Here is an 18,322-nt window from a genome sequence, read left to right as displayed (position 1 = left end):
TCTAATAAATTTGAGATCGGACCCTGAAATCGGATCCTAGTTTTGGGAACCGCTAAACTTGATGATCTCTTAAATTACTTCAGTCTTAGGCTTATCTATATTGAACCTTAATAATGATAATAATAGCTACCATTCATTGAACACTAAGCATTCAGTGTCTTGGGTACGTTACATACATATCCTCTAATCAAACAATCACTCATGGTGGATCTTATTGAGGTAGGAGATAGATGGGCCCCCGGGCTGGACAGCTGGGGTTTGTCAAGTGGAGTAAAATTGAAGCTTTGTTCTCACCCAGACACTCCAAGGACAAAGCTAGTGGCAGAAGCTGAGCTCTGCTGAAGTAAAGAGATAAGATGACCACTCCTGAGGTCAAGGAAAACTTCCCTGTCTGTCCATGTGCAGGAAGGCTCCTTGGGGGTCAAAAAGGGAGGGGGCGCCACCCCATAGTAAGTGGTGTGGACATGTACCCACAGGCCTCTGCGGTGGGATCCATCTTAACAAAAAGTTGCGCACGCATGGTGGGGAGGGTCCTGGGACCAGCCGGGTGTGAAACAAGAAACAAGATAGTTGGCCAAATGTGAACAAAGACCTGGAAGGACTGTCCTGTATAAGTGATTGAAGTCACCTCTTTACCGCGCTCCTCATTCGGGACGCCCGCCCTCCTCTCCCGGGTTGTATTTCTGCCCCGTTTCTAACTTACACTGCGCTCCTCCTCGTTAGAGAGGATGTGCAGACCCCTCCCCTCTGGGTGTGTATTTCTGCCCTGCTTCTGACTTAAATAAATAAACTGCTTCTCTGTGTGCTCTCCCATACGTCGTGCTGTGTTTTTAATAATAAACTTGGTACCTGTTTTTACAGTTCTTGCCTCCTTGAAATATTCTTGCTTTCAAATGGGGGAAAGAGCCAGGGCTCACGTTGCTTCTAGCCTGTAGCCCCTGGTGGTCTCGCGGCTAGGATTCCTGGTTTTCATCCAGGCTAGCCAGGTTCAATACCTGGGCAGAGAACTAAGATCTCTCTTCAGGACCACTCACTGCTGTCCCTCCAAGATCATTATTAACCTAATTTTCTAAAAGTTGACATATCTTTCTTTGGAAGGGCCAGTAATTTGCCCAAGACCACATGTAGAGTCTACCTAGAAATTGATGAGCTTAGATTTTATTTGTGATCTGGAATCAAAGCTGTGCATTTTCTATTTGACCATGGTACCTACAAAAAGACTTTATATATCCTTAACTGTTTTAATATTATTGGTTGGTTTCAGTCAAGTGTGTTGAAGATAAAAGATTATTCTCCGAAGAAAGGACTTTACATACTTTATAAAAGAGAAGCATGAATAGAAATGATCTATAGATAATAGTCAAGTAATTTTAAGATAGCATTAGTGAACACTTATTTATACTAGGCTAACAGCTGTAGTACATTATTTCAGTGATTTTACATATTCTAGGGTTTCTTAGTAAAAATTTGTCCGTTATTTAGTGATGTTATAAACTGAATGCGTGTGTTGACTTCTGCCCTTCACTATGTTACTGAGTCCAAGCTTGTACTGCTCACTGTACAAAAGGCCAATAAGTCAAGAGATGAGGTGTCGGGGCAAGGAACAGCCACTTCCTTTGGAAAGCCAGCAGCCTAAGAAGATGGTGGACCAGTGTCCCCAAAAACCATCTTACCCAAGGTAGAAATCAGGCTTCTATTATACTGAAAGGGAAGGGGGTGTGATTGTTTGCTGCAGACTTCTTGGTGCCGGCCAGACCTCTGAGGGGATGGAGGTGGTAATCCTTTGTTCTTACAGCTGTCCCTGTAGGTCTGGTCATGATGTTCTTGTAAACCTACATGAAACAAATGTTATTTTCTGTTCTGCAAATCTTAAAATCTGTATATGAATGAAAAGTGTTGTGGGTTTGAAGGTCAAGCCTGGGAGGCAGAGCTTTGAGAAAGGGCTATTAAGTATATTTCAGGCTATATAGGCAACCTTCTCTTACTGACTGAGCAGACAAAGGTGTAGAGCCAGCATGATTAAGCGGGGCAACAGAGCACAAAGGTTACAGCTAAAGGAATAGATCCAATGTGGAGTCAGGTTTGTTCTCCTCTATTAAAACAATACCTTAAAAAATATGGTACCTGGCATCCTTAGGTGATATACATGCACTTACTATTTTCATATGTCTCTTCCCTTCAAGCCTCTTCCACTTATTATCCCTTTAGTTTTTCTACTGGTTTCTTTCATTTTTTTAATTCAGTTTTTTTTCATTTTTTCATTTAGTTTTCTCATTTTTCCCTTTTCATAATTCAAGGCAGTGTTTACGAGAAGTCCCTTCTAGCTTTTTCAGTTTTAAAACACTTGATAATGTTATTTCACATGGGAAATGGGTAGAGATATTGACATCATCCAGATTTGAAGAGAGGGAATGAGGGTTTTATGGATCAGACATAAATAAACAGCCTTTAACCCTATGATTCAGGTAAAGTAGAAAATATTTTTATTTCATAAGTTCTACCAAGAGTCTAAGGAAGAATGAAATTAATAAAAGTGAAAAGAAAACTTTTTTTACCTGGCCAAACTTAAAAATATATATATATATACTTGTAATCCTTACAGGTTAAGTGCTTTAAGTATTTGGGGGGAATGCTTTGGATTGAGGTCATTGATTTAAATTCTATCCATTTCCTCTACCCAATTGCCTTTGTCTCCCCTCTCCCTCTTTTTAATTGGAGCTTTTCTCAAACTTGAACTGATCTGAATGGAGTTGCACAGTGAAATTAACCAATTCCCTTGAAAGAAGCAGCGGAAGCAATACTTTAGAAAGCTTGTTAATTTCTCTTTTTCACTCTGCCTGCCTGCTCTGCTCTGCTCTGCTTCCAGGCCTCACTGAGAACCCCTGGAGAAGGGAAATTAACAAGCCCCCCGAAGCTGAACCGCTACAGCCTTTCAAGGGAGTTGGTTAATTTCACTTTGCTGCTCCATTTGGAGCAGCTGGGAGTACTGGTCTTAAGGGAAATAATAGGACCTAGTGCTTGAAATCCCTTTACATTTTTAAAATAAAATTCTACTAAGTTTGCTTATCAAACTCAAAAATGGTGTTCATCATAGGTCTGTGATACTGGTTTATACATTGGCATAATCTATATTTTTTCTTCAATTTTCATTTCTTAAGACGGTTTGAGACAATCTTTGAAATTTTTTTTGATTCCGAATCCTTACTGAATATTATTTCCTCGATGTCCAATAATTACATTTATCAGTAAGGAACAAATAGTTAAAATGTTTTTTTTTTTCTAGTATGATTCTGAGTGCCCTTGCCCCCTTTCCCTTTAAGAATCTAAAATAGTTCTTTGGTCCTTGTTTAGGAAACTCGGTCATCATCTCCTAATGCAGAGGCATTCTCTTATCAGGGCTGTTTCCAGGCTTCACCCAGAGGGCATCATAGAAAGGAATCAGATGGCCCCTGGTAGCTCTTAACTTAAAATCCTCTCATTCCTGAATTCTTTTAACACTTCTATAACATTAGCAAACTTTTAAACTCCCAACCCCCTGTTTTCCGTGGTTAATAAATTCATTGAACATTAACAGTTTTGAAGTACACTCTTGGGGCATCCCACAATAACCTCTTTATATTCTGAATCTTAACCATTTAATTCTTCTCAGTTCTCCTCAAAGATGTTTTTATGTTGGAGCTTCATCTTGTGCCTTGTGGTTACTAAGTTTCCTGCTTGTAGATGGTTTTCATAAAAATCTACTCAAGAGTCTCAGATGAATTGTTTTTTGTCTTTCTGTGTATGACCCTTCAGTTATTTCCAGAAAAATGAGAGCAAACTTGAGATGGGCTTGCAAAAGTTAACATTCAAAAATATCAGTGTTTAAAGTCACTCTCATATTACCCACAGGCATTCCTGACAATCAGAGGGAGATGCTTCTTTTTGATACTAATTTACATATATTTCTGTGAATCATCATTTGCTGTTGAGGGCTATTGTGTTGTGAATGTATTAAAAAGCATTCTTTTTGAAAATCATAGAAAACTCTGGTTTTGACATCAGAGCCTCTTGACAAGTAAATCTCTTCTCATTATCTCAATATCTATCTCAGCTTGTAAAAATCCTGCAGGGTTATGATGCATCAGGCATCCTTCACTACTTCCTCTTGTTCTTCAACATAAAGCTGCCATTTATTCTAAAACAAGCTTGATAAGATCGCCTTATAGATCCAAGTCGTTTAAACAGAACGCTGCTGCTGACACTAATGTCTTTTTGCTGCGGCTCTTCTCTACCTGAGCTAGAGTATTATTCTTGAGAGTCAGAAGGATGGGCTACAGATAATACTATAGGCACCAAATTACCTTTCACTCCTAAAGGGTTAGAGACTTCAATATTAAAATATTCATTCTAAGGTGAACGAAGGAAAAGTGCTGTTTTTGCACTTTCTCAAATGAGGTCATAGCCTTCAGCCACCTACTATACTATCCTTACTAAGGACAATAAAAAGAAGAAGAAAGCATGGTTCATTTTAGATGTTAACCCACATCCAGATACCTGCATGACCTTCTCTCAAAGCTGTTTTAAATAAATGGTGTATAAAATACACACCAAGAGAGTCATAAATGGCTAAGGTGATATTTGAGCCCTTATGGGAGGTACTCATTGTAAAAATTCTATGCTCTGTCACCTCTAATGATCTTTGGCTCTTTATTTAGCTGAGAGATGGCTTTTTAATGAACAGATGCCCTAACCAGTATAGACGGCATTCTTATGATGGCCATATATTTTGGAGGTGGGATAGGAAAGAAACTTAGGTAAGGAGAATGTGTAAGAGAAGTCAAGAATCCCTGGGAGATGGAGGGTATCCTTGTCCCTATCGGAGTGATGATACAATTTGCTGAGACGGGGGTGCCTGTCGTAGCGCCTGCCGGTCGATGAATGAAGCCTGACTCTTTGTACCCTGAAACTTTGAGGAGGCTGGATTTATCTGAGTATTTGCTTGACTCTAACTCTGAGCTAATGGGCACATAGTCCAGCCCATCATCAATGTGTATGTATTCTTTCCTGTCATTTCTAGAAATCTGGAGGTTCCCTGGGGTTAAAAAAAAAACAATGCTGGGGCCATCTGAGGTATTCCAGGAAGTACAGGACCACGTGAATGGCTCCTGGACCTTTTGGAATATCTTGGATTCTTGCAGTGAGCGAAGGAAGGGGAAAGAATCTATAAATAATTCATCAGGTTTCCAATGGTTATCTTGGGCCAGGAATTGTCCCCATGGAGTTAGTCTTGGTGGAGTTTAGGACACCCTTGTGTCCCCAGTTTTGACTCACAGCCTCAGAAACCCCTGGACTACACTGGGATCTCGGTAAGGGTTAATTATAAACAGTTCAGCAGAATCATGGCCTTCTAAGACAGGTAACAAGAGGGACTGCAGTTATCATTACCTCTGATGCAACTGGCTTGGGTCATGGAGTAAAGGGCCTTGTGACTTCTGAACAGCTGTATTCCTATGGAAGCATCTCTTCTTTACATTTGAAGCAAATATTGGGAGCTAGGGACTCCAGCTTATGTTAGCAACTTTAAGCACATTTGAAAAATCATATTTGATAAATCTTGGGGCTTTGAAAGTAGCCACATGCCATTTTAAAGCGCATTATTGCCAAATGATATGACTAATTACACCTGCAGGAATTAGTCGCTTTTTATCATCAGAGACATTTGCCGTTATACTATCTAGGGACGCCAGACTAATCATGAGGCACAAATGGCATGTGATCATTGCTTTAATAGAATTCTGTGTGACTTATTTGTCACCTAGGTACAGAGTATACCCGCATGTATATTTTCAGCATATTAATTAAACTTGTTTCCAGCATCTTTTAGAATTCTTCTTTTAAAAGTCTGCATATGTTTCTATTTACTTTAGAAGACCGGAAGTTAGGAAAAGGTAGCTTCTGGGAATTTCTTTCCATGCATAGGACTCCAGATCCAAATGGTATTTACAGGCTAATGTTACACATCCATTTCAGAATCCTGCCGTTTTGTCATTTATAGAAAGAAATGAGTAGATAGCAAATGGTTTAGCCATACACGTTATTTTTCATGCTGATTTGTGTTTGTAACCTATAGCATCAGGAAGATGAAATCAGGAGTCTGGCAAGGTATTGTTCAGGGAACCTTTAATTCACAAGTGATGAGAAAGGAAGAGTTCAAGACATTTTTTGTATGCTGCATGGTGCTTTGCACTGAACAGCGCTGCATTGTCTGCGAGTGACAGCCCTTGAATATTAAAACAGAACCATTTTGTCTTGTCCTGTTACCATGGAAGAGGAGAAGGTGAATTTGGAAAAGCAAACAGGAAAAGCCATGAAGAAATTAGACAGATTGTGTATTTGAAGGCTATTTGCCCAGTGGTATTCTTTCTTGCCCAAACTGTGTGTGTGTGTGTGTGTGTGTGTGTTTGTGTGTGTGTGTGTAAGAGAGCAGCAGGGCAGATAAGCCCTCCTCGCAGTGTTCTGAAGACAGATTAGAGGTCTCATTGTTGTCCTTGAGACAGTGTAGGCTGGGGAGCCATGGTGGGGTGAGACCAGCAGGTAACTGTGTACACGTAGGGTCTGGCCTTTTATTGGGTATTGCCAGGTGCACTTACTATACCACTTTAGGGGCACTGCAAATTCCCTTTTGTGTTTCTGTGGCCATACTTAATTACCTTATTTTGTCTTAGGGAAAGACATTAAATTTTTTTTTTTTCATCTCTTCGGATCTGAAATCTTTCTCTATGTTTTGCCTTAATAAAATATGAGTTCAAGATCTCAGTGGTTTACAAAAATAACAGTTTATTTCTCACTCTGTCCATTATAAAAAAATTAATCGATGGAAACCTCAATTTAATAGAGTTGGGAGCCCAGAAGGGGGAACGCTCATGCCCTGAGATGATAGCAGAACCCAACAGGAAGAAGAAAGACTCCCCTTCTTTCTTGGTAAGGACTCAACCAGTGAAAAGCCCTGGACTCTTTGTTCACTATTGCCCTCCCACCTTGCTTTTCCCCTCTATAAAAGGGTTCTCCTTCCCTTGCTGTGGGGCGGATTTGCATGTGGCTCGCCATGGTTGTAGACCCCGAATTTCAATTCTCTGCTGATCCCAAATAAACCCATCTTTGCTGGAGAAATACCTGGCAGTCTGTCTGTTTCTGGTCATCACTATGTGAGCTCCTGAAGATTTGTGGCTCTGTGTCACATACCTTCTTCATTTGGGGATCCAGACTGATAAAGAAAAGACCTTATTTCAGTCTTGTCATGGGGGAGCCATGCAATGGCACTTGAAGCATCTTCCCACGTGTTGCACCTATTACTTTTACTTACACTGCGTTGGCCACAGTAAGTTACATGGTCAAGTGAGATGTAAATAAGGTGGCTGTGGAGTATGTCTTTCCCAAAGAGACGCACTGCAAGTCACGTGGCAAAAGGTAGACATATTAGGAAAGGGAATGAAAATGAATAATTGGGACGAATAGTGTCATTTTCACCACTCCTGGTCTGTTTTCTTTTTCTTTTTTTTAAAAGAAATTCACGTTCTTTAATTTACTTATTTATTTATTTATGGCTGTGTTGGGTCTTCGTTTCTGTGCAAGGGCTTTCTCTAGTTGTGGCAAGCGGTGGCCACTCTTCATCGCGGTGCGCGGGCCTCTCACCATCGCGGCCTCTCTTGTTGCGGAGCACAGGCTCCAGACGCGCAGGCTCAGTAATTGTGGCTCACGGGCCCAGTTGCTCCGTGGCATGTGGGATCTTCCCAGACCAGGGCTCGAACCCATGTCCCCTGCATTGGCAGGCAGATTCTCAACCACTGCGCCACCAGGGAAGCCCCCCTGGTCTGTTTTGAAGGCTTCTGGAAGTAATACGTGATCCTTGGGAGGCTGTGGGTCTTTCCTCTTAGGACTGGAAGAAGATAGTTAACAGTGATTCCCAAACTTTAGGGTTCATAAGGATCCCCTGAATAACTTGTTAAAAATGCAGATTCTCAACACCACCCCACCTCCACCCCATCCCCACTCTCACTTTTAACACGGTAGATTTGCAGTGGAGCCCAGGAGTCTGCATCTAAGAAGCACCTTGGTGATCTGACACTGGCCCAGGTGACCTCTGTCCCTTTGTCTTCAGTCATGTGTTTACTGTAAAGTTTGTGGTTGTGAGGTAAGAAACAGAGTGTCCAGGTAGCAAAGAGTTTCTATAAACTCCCAATCTTCAGTTTTCAATATTTTCATAGAGATACGTGACCTTTTTTTTAATTGGAGTATAATTGCTTTACAATGTTGTGTTAGTTTCTGCTGTACACCGAAGTGAATCAGCTATATGTATACATATATCCCCTTCCTCTTGGACCTCCCCCTCCCCCCCATCCCACCCATCTAGGTCAGCACAGAGCACCGAGCTGAGCTCCCTGTGCTATACCGCAGGTTCCCACTAGCTATCTGTTTTACACATGGTAGTGTATATATGTCAATACTAATCTCCCAGTTCATCCCATCCTCCCCTTACATGACCTTTCTTGACCCTGAGCATTCACACATACTTTTTTCTTTTCTAGCATCCTCTTTTTCCCTCCTTTTCAGTTGTGAACTCCTACCAACCCTGTGGGTCTAAGCTTAGAAACATTTCCATCACCAAGTCCTTCCTAACCATCAGAATTGCGATTAGGTGCCCATCCCATCTACCCCCTCGATAATCTATGCTTCACCTATCACAGTACTAATACTTCAGAAATTGTAGGTCTCGTTAGATGTTCTGACCACTAAGCTGAAAACTCTCTCAAGATGGGAATACCTTTTTTTGTTATTTTTGTACCCCTTGAGCCAAGACAGTCTCTGGGCACGTAACAGGGTACCAAAGTGTATTTTGGTGACTTAGGAATCAATAAATGAATGGATGATGTAGTCTCTATATATGATATGAGGACAAGGTTAACTTGTACTTATTCTTAATAAACCCACAATGGACTTGCATTTAGAGGCACATTCAGTTCCAAGGAGCTGCTACATCAGTAGAATATTCAGTGCTGTTTTTTGTGATAATATTTGACATTGAAGATTACATTAAAATTGATGTTGGTGTTTGTACAGATATTTTTCAACATTAATCAAACACATGACAGGGGAAAATATTGCTACAAGTTATGAAATTAAGTAGCTGAGGAGTGATACAACCAAAGTAAACAATAGCAACTCTAGTTTGTGTTCACGGGGGAAGATGTATAACCAAGGTTGCTGAATCTATTTTCAACTTACCATTTGCCTTCTAGAACTATAAAATACTAATTTACAAGTGACCTTAAAAATCCTCAATCCAACTTGCAAACAGTGTAAGAGTTCCTGTAATATTATCTGTGCAAAGTGGCCCTCTAACCACAATTTTAATTCTTCAGAACTATCTCAATACGTTACAATTATCAGAAAATACCAAATAGTAATAATAATGATATTAATAACTCCCTTACCTGAGATTCTAATCTGTGCTGGATGTTGAATATATATCATCTCATTTAGTTTTCAGAGAAACCATGGGAAGTAGGTGTTATTACCTCCATTTTACTAAAGGGTAATAGTCAAGGCAGAGAGAAATTAAATAACAAGTCCAGGGTCTGTAGCTAGCAGTTACATTCTTTACATTCTTGTCTGCAAGATACAAAGCCTTTCGTATAGGCACTTATACAACCTCTCAAAGAATGTATTGCCTTATATATAATTGAAATTTTTATTTCCCTAACTTCATAGATTCATTTTAGTTTTTGGTTTTTTAGAGCAGCCCAGAAAAATCTTGTCCCTCTTTTTCACCCCAGTCCTTCAGAAATTTGAGAATACTTATTATATACCTTCAAATACTTTTTTTTTTTTTTACTAAACATAGAAATTTGTTATGGGTTGAATTGCGTCCTCCCCAAATTTATTTGTTGGAGTCCTAAACCCTAGTACCTCAGAATGTGACTTTATCTGGTGACAGAGTGTTTATAGAAGTAATCAAGTTAAAGTGAGGTCATTAATGTGGACCCCAATAATATATAACTGATGGCCTTATAAAGAGAGGAATTTGGACACAGGAACATGCATAGAGAGAAGGTGATGTGAAAGTACAGGAGGAAGAGAGGCATGGAACAGATCTTTTTCTCACAGTCTACAGAAGGAACCAAGCCTGCCAACTCCTTGATCTTAGGATATCCAGCCTCCAGAGCTGTGAGAATACATTTCTTTTGTTTAAGCCCCCCAGTTTGTGACAGGCACTTTGTTACGGAAGCCCTCCCAGACTAATATAGCATCCATGGATTCTTCGATTACCTTCTATACCAGTTTTATCCTATGGCCTTTGACCACAGTCATTCTGTTGTATCACTATCCCTCCTGGAATTTGATGCCAACACTAAACACTGTATTTTAATTTTTAGAAAATAGATACATATCATACTTACTTGAAATGACAATTGATATTTTTATCAGGAACTAGAAAAGGGATTTTACAAATCAAGATAGCATGTAGAAGATGACACTACTGAAAACTATTTTTATTAACTTACGAGGCATATGAGAAGGTTAAGTTTAATAGTGCCTCTTTCAGGAACAAAAATAATAATTTCTTTTAAGGCTCTGGTGTTGACATATAACCATTTTTCAATGAGTAAAAGGAGGTCATGACCTGAATATTTAGATTGTTTTTCAGCTATTATTCATGTGATATAGACTGTGTTCTGGATTTTATATCAATGCCCACCTTATAAAAGAAATGGCTTTAAGTCTCTATCTAGCTCTCTTTTTTGCCCCTTCAATATGGAATAAAGTTTGGAAAGGCAGGTTGGAAGAAAGATTATGCTTACAATAAAAAATTCACCCATTTCTTTGAATAGTTATCTTCTAATTAAAGGGTATAAGTGGCTCATCCAATCAGCAATTCATTCATTGCTTCAAGTTTTCAAAGACTACTCAGAATTTCATATCTATAGGTTTTGGAGGTATAAACTCACAAGTGCAGTTATTAAAACTGGCTCCGGACATTGGAAAGGAACAATTTGTGATGAGATTACTTATGCATATTAAATAGTAAATGTTGCCTTGTACATATAATTAATGTGTTTATGTGAAAATGAAATCCATAAACTCGATACAATATTAAAAATGTAAACAGTGAAAGGGTTCTCTCCTACCCTTCCTTCTTTCCCAAGACTACCACTTTTACTAGATATTCTTCCAGAGATAGACAAGAATATGTATTTGCAGGTATTATTGCTTTGTACATAAATGGTAGCCTTTTAAATATACCACTAAAAGCATCATGCTTTTTCTTACTTCACACTGCAGTCAGCTCTTTGGATCCCCAGGTTTCCCAGATGCCATTTTATATAACGGACTTGAGCATTGCCGATTTTGGTATCCCGGGGGGGTGTGGGATCCTGGAACCAATTCCCCGCTGATAGGAGGGGTGACTGTATACCATGTAGTTCCAATTCCGGACATATAGAGCATATAGTTCTTTTTAACCAGCTGCATATGGTCTGTTTAACCATTCTCCTATTGTTAGACATCTACATTGTTTTTCTAACGTTGTTATAGCTAATACTGCGATGAACATCTTTGCACATGTCCTGTGTATACGTGAGAGAATTCCTAGAAGTCAAAAGGTATATGATTTTATATTTTGACAATATTGCAAAATTGCCTTCTGTAGCAATCTAACCAGTTCCATTAATTGTGTGTGAGTTATCTGCGTCCCTTTGCTCTCCCCCACAAACTGTTTTAAACTTTTTGATCTTTGCAAATCTGATGAATAAAAAATACTTTCATTCTGTTTGTCTGAATATAAATGAGTTTGAGAATCATTTCAAATGTTTAAGAACTTTTATTTTTCCTACTGTGTATATCCTTTGCTCATGTTTTTTTCTATTGAAGTTTTGGTCATTTTTCATTCATTTGTTGCTGTAAACACTTTATTTTAGATACGGTCTGACAAGTGAACAGAAGAGAGGAATGGTTTTTTTTTTTTTTTTTCCTTTTTTTGTAGTTGCTGTTCCTCTGTCAACACAATCTAAGTTGCATTGAGTTTTCACAGCTCAAACTGTTGACTCACAGTGAACTTCTGCGTCTTACATTCACGAATGATGCTTTGAAACCCTTGTGGAAGGGAATTTTTCTCCACAAAGTCAGCAACTAATTCATCATAGATACCAAGTTTGAGGAAAAAAAATTCTTACTTTTTTCCATCTGTTCTCTTTGATGATGCAGAAATGGAAGTATGTCTTTTGTAATATATCTTATCTCAGACCACTAAATTAGGGATAATCTAAATAACCATATGCTTGAAAATAACAAATATAAAGAGTTTCAGAAAAAAGGAAGAAATTTGTACAAAAGGAGTGGCTGGTGAGCAAAAGTATCTTCCGCAACTGTAACAGAACTCTTTTAGTAAACGTATTAAAAGTAGCATTTCTCATTAAATATGTATTCAACAATATCAGAGTGGAAGTTGAATAGGTGTTCTTAAGTAAGTATTATCTTTCCAAGCAAATGATTACTGTTGAGACGACATGTATAAATCATGATGTTGACCCTCTCTTTGTAGGTAATATACCTTGGGTTGTTTTCATAAGAGCAGTAATAACATTTTTCCTCCAATCTGTCCGCATTCTAATCTGTATACACTCACAATTATATATGTTATACAAATATATACATATATATATATATATATATATATATACATAACAACACAGAAATAGGATAACACTTTCAGGAACAATTTTTTTTTCTTTTGCAAAACTAAGTAACTTACATGAATATCAAGAATATGACTTTGAATTAACACCATGATCTAAATGAAATAACTGATCAGATTTCAAAAACATTCCACATACAAACATTTATGGAATATAGGCCTTATTTTTACAAACATAGTCACATACAGAGACATAGAGTGTGGTCATATTTTATACAAATTTGGAACAGTGTGACACGGCACGTTAATAAAATCTCACTTATGAATATGAACTAACGAAAATCTAAGCGTTCTTCCCCCAAATATTCAAGAATTGCATTATTTGCAAGCCGGTATTGGAAAACACATTTGAATGAATTGAATAAACTGCGTTGATGCTATCGTCACAGGGTGATGCCACCTTATCCCTTGCACAGACCCCCTGCCGTCCTTGTTGGTCTCCTGGGATACACACTGTTGGTGATATGTCTGTTCTCCTGTACTTCCCTGAGTGATTTGGGGGACTTTTGTGATGTTATTTTAACATTCACTATGATACTTAGAGAGCTCTTTTACATCTTATAACAGTGTCATACAAGTATATCCTAAGTAGTAAAGCTTATGCTAACTCTGAAAAACACTCTTGAATATAAATACTGTTGGAAAGGAAATTAGATGTAATATAAGGTATACAGAAGTCTGTAGCAGGTAGCCTTCTCATATGGCCTCCACTGATCCCCACCTCCTGGTATTCATAGCCTTGTATAATTGCCTCCCATTGAATGTGGGCTGGACCTAGCAACCCACTTCTAATTCATAGAATATGGCAAAAGAGATGTCACTTCTGAAATTAAGTTACAAAAGACTGGCTTCAGTCTTGCTGTCTTTATCTCCCTTTCTCTCTCTCTCTCTCTCACTTTCTCTCTAACTCTTCTTGCCTGCTTGTTTGGTGAAGTAAGCTGCCCCGTTACGAGCTGCCATTTGCAGAGGCCCATATGGTAAGGAATGGAGAACAGTCTCTGGCCAACAGCTAGTGAGGAACTGATACCCTCAGTGCAACAGCCCACGCAGAACTAGATCCTGCCAACAGCCAAGGAAGTGTGGATGCAGATCCTTCCTCATTTGAGCCTCGAGATGATTGCAGCTTGATTGCTTCTTGATGGTGGAAGGCCCTAAGCTTGAGAGCCCTACTAAGCCATGTCCAGGTTCCTAATAAAGTGAGATAATAAATATTGTTGTTTTAAGCCCCAAGTTTTGGGGTAATTGGTTATGCAGCAATAGATAACTGATTCAACGGACAAATCACCACCATGTTTTGTTTTGTTGTTAATGTAGGAAAGCAGACTCTGAGATATGAGAAATAATGCTGAGAAAAGAATAAAAGTAAATATGCATTAGAGCGGCTTTGGAGTTCACATTTCCAAGAATGCATTTCCCCTCTTTTGCATTTATTCCTATGGGAAAATTAATCTGGAATTGAGTGAATTTGGAACTCTGTATGATGTTCTAGAACACATCCCCTCACCTATTTTATAAGTGACTCAATTCTACCTATTTTAATTTTATTGCAAAGATTACAGAATCTTAATGTTCTATATAATCTACAATGGCACTTTTGATAGACTCTCCACGTATCAAAAAGTTGTATCCTTGAACTGTTGGTGATTATAATTTGACTTTTTCTCCAGCTAAATATATCTGTAAGCTATTGAAGTAAATAATAAAATATGCTGATAAGTTTAGGTAGTAGGAACAATGCTCAGAAATGCCAACTATCTTCAAACTGAAACATTATCTTGTCACAGATAGGAAAAGTATGGTGATTTTGGGTGAAGTTAACATTATTTTGTTTTTATTTCTGTTTTCAGTTTTCAGCCTCATGTTTCTTTCCTTTATGTCTTTGACTTCCTTTGGAGGCCTAAACAACACTTTCAGGATACCTGGATACCTCAATCAGCCATCTCTCACCCCGTTAGCAGAAATTGTTCTGGGTAGCTTAAGCTGAAAGAGTTACTACTATCTGTAAGGGATGTGATGCTTCCTTCTGCCTTTCCTTAAGATCAGACCTCTCGGATGTTTAATTCATATGCTAGCCTTCTGTGGTCAGGATTATTACCCCTATTTAGAGGATCTGGAAAGCCAGGGAAGAAGGTTGAGTCATTTATCCCAGGTTGCAGGAGGGATCAGTGTCTGAGCTCGTATTACAGTTCAGAAAGCCTCAAGATTCCAAGACCTGCTCTCAGACTGTGCTTATTTCAAGCTGCCTTGACCACCTAATAAGTCCTCCCTCCCTCATCCTGCCCCAGAGCCCTCTGTTGAGTATTTGAACTCTGTCAGCAAATGTGAAAGAGGTCGACAGTCCAGAAAATACACCAGATATTGTAGTTGGGCTCCATTATAACTTAACTGGCGGTTTCTCCTCAAAGACTGGCTTTCATGTACGGAAATTTCAAAAGTTTTTTTTTTTTCCCATGAAACAATTAGACAGCTGTCATCAGTCTTCATCTTGTGCATCAGAACTCTAAGGGTTTCGTGGGAAACTTCAGCAAAGGAACTTACATAATAATGGCAAATACTACCAACAGAACTTTGCATAGCTTTAGGAATAATGCTGGTGTCTGGCTTTCTATTTAGAATTCTTCCCACAGGGCCTCTATATTTACTATCTACATTTATTTTGGGTTCCAGGGTTATTTGAGTCATAATTCATAAGAACAGACAAAGAAAAACGTGTGTTTTGTGTGTGTGTGTGTGTGTCCGTGTGTGTCCACACACACATTTGGTATTATTGTTAATACTGTTAAAAGTAATAAAGTCCCTGGGCAGGTGTGAAAGAAAGGGAAGCTCAGAAAAATATTTTTAGAGTACCGGACTTACAGGCAGAATATCTGGGTTTGCCTTTGCTTTTTTTGCCAGCTTTGTGGACTTGAGCAAATCACTTAAACTCTCTGAAGGTAAAAAGACAAAACCGAACAGCTCTTTCTGCATGAAGAGTTCAGGGTGATGGGAAAGATGGACAGATATATTACTAGCTCTGGGACAGTGTAATTCATGCTATATTAGCGTTATAAACAAAGTGCTCAGGGAACCAGGAGGCAGCAACATCTGAGGCCAGTCTTGATTTTCCCTGCATACAGTACAGAAAGTATTTTAATTAGAAAGACACAGCCTGGGCTTCCCTGGTGGCGCAGTGGTTAAGAATCCGCCCGCCAATGCAGGAGACATGGGTTCTAGCCCTGATCCGGGAAGATCCCACATGCTACAGAGCAACTAAGCCCGTGCGCCACAACTACTGAGCCTGCGCTCTAGAGCCCGCGAGCCACAACTACTGAGCCCACGCGCCACAACTACTGAAGCCCGCACGCCTAGAGCCCGTGCTCTGCAACAAAAGAAGCCACTGCAATGAGAAGCCCGCGCACTGCAACAAAGAGTAGCCCCCGCTTGCCACAACTAGAGAAAGCCGGCACACAGCTACGAAGACCCAACGCAGCCAAAAATAAATAAATAAAATAAATTTTGTTTTAAAATTGAAAAAAAAAAAAAAAGAAAGACACAGCCTGTGTGAGAAAGGATAAGTCCTGGATGACTGGACCATTTGAGTGCCCAGACAACTTGAGGGAGTTTACAGGAGATAAAGAGGAAAGGGAGGAAGATGGCAAGTCTGGAACCAGGCTACAAGTCCAGACTATCCTGTGAGAAGAAGGGAGCTGTTCATGAATACAGACACTTATCTATTCATTCAAATTTATAATTCGGGCACCACGATGGATATCTAGGAGTGACACAGAGGTGAAAGACCGAGTACCCACTTAGAGGGGACTCTCAGTATGGCTGGCAGAATGGTTTGAAAGGTAGACAAGTAGACAGGCAATTACAGAGTAGTAGTGAGCACCACAGAAGATGAATGCAGAGGAGCACAGAGGCAGAGAAACAAGAAAGGGGGTGCCTCAGTTGAGTCCTGATGGAGGAATAGGAAGAAAGGAAGGAAGAGTAACGAAGGGAGGGAATTTTTATTTTTTTAATATTTATTTATTTATTTTAGGCTGTGTTGGCTTCGTTGCTCTGCGCAGGCTTTCTCTAGTTGCGGCGAGCGGGGGCTACTCTTCATTGCGGTGCGCGGGCTTCTCATTGCGGTGGCTTCTCTTGTTGCGGAGCACAGGCTCTAGGCACGCAGGCTCAGTAGTTGTGGCACGCGGGCTTAGTTGCTCCGCGGCACGTGGGATCTTCCCGGACCAGGAATCAAACCCATGTCCCCTGCACTGGCAGGTGGATTCTTAACCACTGCGCCACCAGGGAAGCCCGAAGGGAAGGAATCTGAGGCATAAAAAACAGCACATATAGGGTCAACAGACATGGAAATGAGAGTCCCTCTTTAGATTGTTCATAGAGCTTTGTGGCAGTATTACTTTTCCATCTCACCTCAGCGCTGGGGAAACATAAGATACCATAGGCCTGTGATGCACCCTGAGCAGTGCCAGTAGAGAAGGCTTCAAAGAGAGGAGTAAGCAGCAACCTTTTCTGTGCCTTACAGAGAGACACTCTCAGGATGCAGACAGCATGTTGTTATGCCCAGAATGTTTCATTGCTTAGCGTCAGGAGAGTTGAACATTAATTATTTAAATCAAATTCTAATGATGTTTGCCTCTTTCAGTTGCTTTAATGGTCACGAAGTAATTTATTATTCTCATCAAATTAATTGTAAATTTAGAAACTAAGAGATAAGAAGTTGAGGAAGGGGCTTAAGAGAGCTGACACTGAAGAGAAGAAGAGGCAACTGGGAAAAGAAGGGGACTGGGCTAGCAACTGAAAAGCAGGCAGACATGTTTACCTATTACAACCGTCTATATATACATGACTCCATGCTCAGAAAAATAAATGAAAGTACTCAAGCCTTTGAGTCTATCTCATATAGTTAATTATGAAACATATAGTTAATTATTTTCAATATTTATTCTTCTCAATATAATCTTCTGTCTTCAATCTTCTCTATCCCCTCTGTATGTCTTTTTTAAAATAACTTCACACTTTTCTCTTTTAGTGTTACAATTACTTTGAAGAAAGCATATATTATTTACAGAGCAAGAACCATTACAATGGAGAGAAGCTCATAAATCTATAAATCTCTGATATTGATAGTAAAAGAATGTATTGTTTTAACCAATAAAGCAATTAGAGGAGGTGCTTGTTTATCATCAGCTCTTAATCTGTACAACTGAACTTTTATCTGTTAAATTAAGCAACGGACAATTTCATATATGTGTGTGTATTTATCAGATTCCTTATTGAAAATCTTAAAATATTAAATAGTGCTATTTCTCTGCAGATGATTGTAAAAGTGTAAATCAATCCCAGTAAAATTCATATCCACTAACATTTACACACTTTATTTTTCACAGTTATTTCTTCCTTTGCTTTATACATGAATATCAAATATGTTAGATTAATGTATTTCTTTTAGAGACTATGATAAACAAAGAAACAAAACTTTTAGTTATTACCTCAATTTTAACAATTTTTAGGAAGCTCAAAACTTCATGCTTTTCTCTGTAAGCACACTGTTAATTTAACAATAAAAACATATTCAATGTAATAATTTACCTACAGATTTGTGAA

Source organism: Balaenoptera physalus (assembly GCF_965194825.1).
Source record: "Balaenoptera physalus genome assembly, chromosome: 5".
Taxonomy (NCBI): domain Eukaryota; kingdom Metazoa; phylum Chordata; class Mammalia; order Artiodactyla; family Balaenopteridae; genus Balaenoptera; species Balaenoptera physalus.
Note: the sequence above shows the minus strand (reverse complement) of the source record.